The 7162-nt window shown below is 46.8% G+C and overlaps 1 non-coding gene across 1 annotated transcript; it reads right to left on the minus strand.

Annotated features, from left to right (window-relative positions):
- Window positions 1-5661: 5661 nt before the first annotated feature.
- LOC138673210 (U6 spliceosomal RNA) lies at window positions 5662-5764 on the minus strand. The gene has a single exon (XR_011319875.1). It is a non-coding gene; the product is annotated as a U6 spliceosomal RNA (small nuclear RNA).
- Between the last annotated feature and the right edge of the window lie 1398 nt (window positions 5765-7162).

Here is a 7162-nt window from a genome sequence, read left to right on the forward strand (position 1 = left end):
ACACGGGGGCGCTCCAGAAGCATGTTGTCACATGACCATAAATAGGAAAGTCGCACATGAGTGAAGTGTCTATTTGATGACTACTGGAACCTACAGAGCTGAATCCTGACATTGCAGGCTCCTGAATTCTCACAACGAATGCACTTCACACTTTTAGGATCCTCGCATGTCGGTAGCAAGACTTGACGGTCATGTCAGCACAAGCATACGATTTGTATACTTCTGGCCGCATTCCAACTAGACGTGCCTGGCCTTGCTCAGTTTATTTTCATTGAGTGAGGTCACACATGTCTAGTCAGCACGCGAGCGGTCACGAGAAATCATTACAGTGACAGGCAGGCAATCCCTGATTGTTTATTGGCTGTGTAACAGCCTCCAAACATGCGGGGTAGGCATTCGAGCTTCAAATCTGAGCATCAGCTAATGCTCTTCGAGTGCCGAGCACATCCAAGCACTCAGATACTCGAGTGATATCCAAATATCACCAAGCACGTTCACTCATCCCTAGTTTATAATGCCACTCTTTACAAGAGATGATGGGAACATGAACCTTCTGAAACAGAAGAGAAGCTTAGCCATGCAAAAGTGATTTTATGTCAAATGATGTGTCAAATAAAAACCAGTCTAAGGGTATGTTCACACGTTCCTGATTTCCATCCTTTTTTTTTCAGGACTGAAACCGCAGGTCTTTGCAGAAAACGCAGGTCCTTTTTTTGGTGCTTTTTTGGTCCTTTTTTGATGCGTTTTTTGATGCGTTTTTTGATCCTTTTTTTGATCCATTTTTTTATGCAGTTTTCTATGCAGAGTCTGTGTGTTTTCTAGAAAGTTTTTTAGGGTTAAAATGGCTGAAAATACCCTACCCCTACCCCTAACCCTACCCCTACCCCTAACCCTACCCCTACCCCTAACCCTACCCCTACCCCTAACCCTACCCCTAACCCTACCCCTACCCCTACCCCTAACCCTACCCCTAACCCTACCCCTAACCATACCCCTAACCCTACCCCTACCCCTAACCCTACCCCTAACCCTACCCCTACCCCTAACCCTACCCCTACCCCTAACCCTACCCCTAACCCTACCCCTAACCCTATTCTAACCTTAGTGGAAAAAAAAAATTCTTAATTTTTTTTATTGTCCCTACCTATGGGGGTGACAAAGGGGGGGGGTGTCATTTACTATTTTTTTTTATTTTGATCACTGAGATAGGTTATATCTTAGTGATCAAAATGCACTTTGGAACGAATCTGCCGGCCGGCAGATTCGGCGGGCGCACTGCGCATGCGCCCGCCATTTTGCAAGATGGCGGCGCCCAGGGAGAAGACGGCCGGACGGACACCGGGAGGCCGGGTAAGTATAAGGGGGGGAAATTAGGGCACGGGGGGGCATCGGAGCACGGGGGAGGGGGCATCGGAGCACGGGGGGGCATCGGAGCACGGGGGAGGGGCATCGGAGCATGGGGGTGGGATCGGGGCAGCCACACTCCGCCCACGCACTTCCGCCCGCTTCCCCGCACTTCCTGCTGCAGCGGTTCTGCAGCACAAACCGCAATAAAACCCGCAGATATATTTTTGATCTGCGGGTTTTACTGCGGGTTTGACCTCACAATGGAGGTCTATGGGTGCAGAACCGCTGCGGCTCCGAAAAAAGAAGTGACATGGTACTTCTTTTTTCCCGCAGCTATTCAGCGCGGCTTTTTTTCCCGATTCCCGCATCATGTGCACAGTGGGTCCTGTTTTCCATAGGGTACATTGTACTGTACCCTGCATGGAAAACAGCTGCGGAACCGCAGCGGCAAAAACGCTGCGGTTCCGCAGTAAAAAACGCACTGTGTAAACATGGCCTAATTTCTACTGCAAATTACAAATGTGAGTAGATTTAGATTTTCTTTACATTTATGTTTATTAACATTCTGTTTACACTGCTAAATCTTTGAAGAATGTTTATGCGTATTTCAATAAGGAAAGGTACTGTAGATAAGTTGGTAAACCACAAAATAATCACTTTGGGAATCAGCTTTAATCTCTGCGAAATCTGGAAGTTATGTATGGAGCACAATATCGATTTGCTTTATCACAATGAACCTTACTTCACTGAGCAAGTTTTAGATTTAAAAGTGCAGGAGAAAAATGGCGGCAAAAAGCAGAGAACGATTCTGGGGAAATTTCTGATCTCATAAATTATGCTTTCTGATGACTTCAGACTACAGTCTTTTGGAGAAGATACCTTTCGTAAAGACATGAAAAGACAGAAAGGGAAAAATTCACTCTGCTTCTCAGTAACACATTGATTTATATTATTTTAGATTTTGAATTTTGTAGTACTTTGAAGAATATATATAGTAAATTATAATGGGTACTGTTGTAATGTGTATTAAATGGATTATAGTAAGATTAAGCAATGTCTGGCTATATAGTATGAAACACATTAAAGGAACACTCCAGGGGAAACCAATACACTGTTTTATCTCTAGTATAAGGCCTCAGGCATTCACCTCTGATGCTGAAACCCACATCTTTTCTTCTGGGCCATATCCCTTTATTACAGAGTCACTGATGAAGTGATAGAGGGGAGATACATGTCACTGCCCATGGTGGTGGCAGTGATGTAAAACCAGACTAGTTTCCTCAATCACACTACGTGTTGAGAGGATTAAATGAGAGTTATGTTATGGGCTGGTTTTAGTAGACCTCCATAGAGCGGATGGGAAGGGGTCCACCATATCTCAAAATGCGGAGCCCTGACAGGACTTGTGTGATATTGATATCATGTGATCAGTCATATGATGGAGGAGTCACAAGATCTGGGCTTCAGAGGTGTATATAGGTTTTTTGGCACGCGGGGCAAGAATTCAGTTTGGCGCCCCCCCGAGCACATAATACGCGATTTGCACACTTAGTCATGTACCAACGAGCTGCTCTCCCTAATTCTCTCAACGTTCAGTGGAAAAATGAGAGAGGGGACAGAAGCATGTTGTCACATGACCATAAGTATGAAAGTCGCAGATGAGTGAAGTGTCCATGTGATGACTACTGGAACCTGCAGAGCTGAATCCTGACATTGCAGGCTTCTAAATTCTCACAACGAATGCACTGCACACTTTTAGGATCCTTGCTTGTCAGTGGCAAGACTTGACGGCCATGTCAGCACAAGCATGCCATTTGCATACTTCTGGCCACATTCCGACTAGACATGCCTGGCCTCGCTCAGTTCATTTTCATTGAGTAAGGTCACACATGGCTAGTCAGCACATGAGCGGTTACGAGAAATCGCCGGAAGAGAGAATCCTAACAGCATGCAGTGTGCACTGTGAGAATTCAGAAGTGTGCAGTTACATAGAATGACTGCAGATTCATCACAAACCTGGACAGCCCACTTAATGCTCCTAACATAAATAAATACACGAGAATTAGTCAGTATCACAAATAACATTTACATCCAAGTACCTTATAGATGATGTCATCTCTGGAGTCGTTCGCCTTCTTTTCTTCATCTTGTCCAAACCCCATGATGAGTTTTCTCATCCACAGCTTGTCTCTGCAGATTTCCATGTTCTCCGGTCTTCTGCGGCACTTCTCCACACAATGCCCTTAAAGATAGCAGTGTCATTATAATTCTCCTGAATAAAAATAACTGCCCTACGCTGAGCCCCTGAATAATTGCCCCTCACTATATTGTCTGCACAAAATATGACTCCCACACTGTCCCTCTTATGGTACATGCTCTCCACACTGACCTCTCCTTTCCATACTGGGACTCCTCTTCACACTGTCCTGACATGATTAAGCGCCGGACTTGTATTAGCGCCGGATTACGCCAGATGGCCAAGTGATCCTTCCAGTTTGATGCCGGATCCGGCGTACACTTGATTCCGGTGTATGGAAAAAACGTCTACTGTAACGTTTTTTGTCTCCGGCGAAAAAGCCTGAAGCACCGGATCCGGCGCTTCCGGCTGTTTGCTAGAATGGAAGCCTATGGGAGCCGGAAGGTACCGGATGCAGAAAATGGTGGATCCGGCGTCCTGATCCGGTTTTTTAATCTGAGCATGCTCCAATTTTTTTTTTTATCCAATGATCTAGATAGGCTAGCCCGATCCATCAAAAAAAAGGATCCGTCGCATCAGTTTTTCACAATCTGCGCCGGATCCAGTTTTTCCAACATTCGCCAGATTTAGCCTGAAACAAAAAACCTGATGTGTGAAAGTAGCCTAAGACTGCCTATTGCAGTCGAAATGCGTCAACTGGGTCCTGTCGACAATGTAAATTTTTCTTTTGTATGCACTATAACTTCTTTTGAAAAATAAAACAAAAAGGAAAATCCAGTCCTGTTGAGCCGGACTCCAATTTTTTCTGTTTTCCTAGATGTGAGGCCAGGGCGAGGCCGGTGTCTGAGCCCCAGGTGGATGAGCATAGAGTAACTGGGTGAGCTGGAATCAAGTTTATATATATATGTGTCTACCACCGTGTGCATCCGAGTGAGCTGATCTACCATAGGTGTTGCTAGAAGCGCTGGCAACATTTCCAGTGAATAAGTGGGATGGCCACAAGCCAAATTACGACATCAGGCAAGATGCAGGACTTGCTGAAACATCTGCTACAAGCACAGCAGCAACAGCAACTACAGCACCAGCAGCAATTACAGCAGCAACAGATGACACAGCAAAAGACAAATAAGTTGCTTATGCACCAGATGCAGCAGCAGCGCCAGCAACACCCAAAGTAGATTGACTTGCTTATAGAGGCAGTTTGTGGAAGACCGGCAGCTCCTCTCCCAAGTCCAGGTGACGACACATATGTCTGGAAGGTGGTAAGACAAGCTATGCAAAAAATGACTCCGGATGATGATGTGAAGGCACTTTTGACTGTATTCGAGTGGGTGGTGTGAGAAGCTACCACCAGAGCAGTGGGTGGAGGTGTTGGCCTCCTTTTTCACTGGTGAGCCCAAAGGCCTATAATGATCTGACATTACAAGATGCACAAGAGTATGCCAAGTTTAAAACTGAAATTATGGAATGCGTGGGAGTGCCTATGCCAGTGAGAGCACAAAGGGTTCACCACTGGGCATATTGTGGGGATAAACCTTCTTGGTCCCAAATGTTTGACCGACTGCATCAGAGGCAAAAATGGCTGAAGCCAGAATTCTTCACTCCAGTCCAGATGGTCGAGTGGGTTGTCATGGACAGATTCATGCACTCCCTTCCTAGGCCGGTGTAGAACTGGGTTGCCCAGTGAGATCCCCGAAATGTAGGGGAACTGGTAGGCCTAGTGGAACTGTTCCAGGTGGTCGAAAGGTCCCTAAGGAAACCAAGGTGTGGTGCATCCCCATACTGGGGTACCCAGAGGGAACTTAAGCCCCAAAAGAGGGGTAGTGAAGCCACCACTGTGAGGAGTCCTAGGTCCCAAGGGGTCACTGAGGGGTTGTTAAAGGCCACCGGGAGAGACTAGCTTTGCTGAAGATGTTGTGACATATAGCCACCCTTTGTCAGTTGTCCCCTGAAGAGATGGATTGCAGCCTAGGGAGGCACTGCTCCTATTATGCATACCCCACCTGCAGTGTGGATGATCAACCCAGAGATGGGCTGCAGTCGTGTCCTGTGACCATAAACGGAGTGCTGGTGCCAGAACTGTTAGACTCAATTTCATCCGTTTGAAAACATGATGAATAAATATGGAACGCTTCACAAATTTGTTTGTCATCCTTCTGCAGGGGCCATGCTAATCTTCTCTGTATCATTTCAATTTTATTATATTCATCCCATGGAAAAACGTGGATGTCTGCTGTATCCACAGCGACACCAAGGACTATTCCATTGCAGGAGTGACCATAAAAACTAACTGTGGGGTTGAGTCGCATGAGGTTGGGGTGGTTAAGGACTTGCCACACACAGTGATAACAGGGCATTAGCCTGTTCAGGGACTTGTAGGGGAAGTCGGGGATACCAAGTGTCCCAGGCAGAAGCCAGCTCAACCCGGAGAAAACCCCATCGCAGTTGGAGGTGGATGAGTTCTCCTTGTGTGTCCTGACTGGTGACGAGGACAAGACAGTGACCAGTAAGGCCAAGATTCCTGAACTGGGGGTTTCTGGTGGAAATTTTGGGACTGCGTAAATGTGGGATCTTATCCTAAAAGGGGTGTTGGAAAATGTGACCGTAATAAATGGGGTTGCCCAAATGCCGGGGCTGACACCAGGTTTCTACATTTTGCATTAAATGGAGAGCTGCTGTATCAGATCACTGAGCTAAGAGAACAAGTGGTAGAGCAGTTAATGGTACCGGGTCCCTATAGGCATAAGGTACTAGACCTTGCTTATTCCCATATCTTGGGTGGACATCTGGGAGTAAACAAAACAAAAGAGCAGGTCATTAGGAGGTTTTACTGGCCTGGGTGTCAGAGGGAGATTGTTAACTACTGCCGGTCCTGCCCTACTTGTCAGCTTACAGCTCCCGTGTCCCATTTTCAAAGCCCCCTAGTGCCATTGCCCATTATAGACGTCCCATTTGACAGAATTGCCATGGACCTTGTGGGGCCACTGGTTAAGTCCACCAGAGGGCACCAATACATTCTAGTGGTGATGGACTATGCAACATGGAGGCGGTACCCCTTAGAAACTCCTCCGCCAGGAGCATAGCTTGAGGGTTAATCCATATTCTTTCTCAGACGGACCTGCCAAAAGAGATCCTGACAGACTAAGGCACACTGTTTATGTCCAAAGTGATTAGGGAGTTATGTAAGGCTCTCCAGATTACACAACTCCGCATGTGCATCTGCAGACGGATGGCTTGGTGGAGAGATTCAACAAGATGTTGAAGTCCATGCTTAAGAGTGTTGTGGAGAGGGATGTCCAAGACTGGGATTGCCTACTGCTGTACCTGTTTTTACCTATCAGCGAAGTTCATCAGTCCTCTACTTGATTCTCGCCATTCCAGCTGTTGTATGAAAGACACCCCCGTGGACTTCTAGATATTGCAAAGGAGACCGGGGAGGCAGAAGTTACATCCCACCAGAGCATTATTGAGCATGTGGATCAAATGCAGAATGAGATCGCAAGGGGGATGCCAGATGCCAGTTGCCACTCCTTCAAGCACAAGAACAGCAGGCAAGGGCAGGCAAGGGTCTTCAACCGAGCTGCGGGTCTGTGAGAGTTTAGCTCTGGAGACCAGGTG

This window comes from Ranitomeya imitator, chromosome 3 (assembly GCF_032444005.1).
Source record: "Ranitomeya imitator isolate aRanImi1 chromosome 3, aRanImi1.pri, whole genome shotgun sequence".
NCBI classification, from domain to species: Eukaryota; Metazoa; Chordata; class Amphibia; order Anura; family Dendrobatidae; genus Ranitomeya; species Ranitomeya imitator.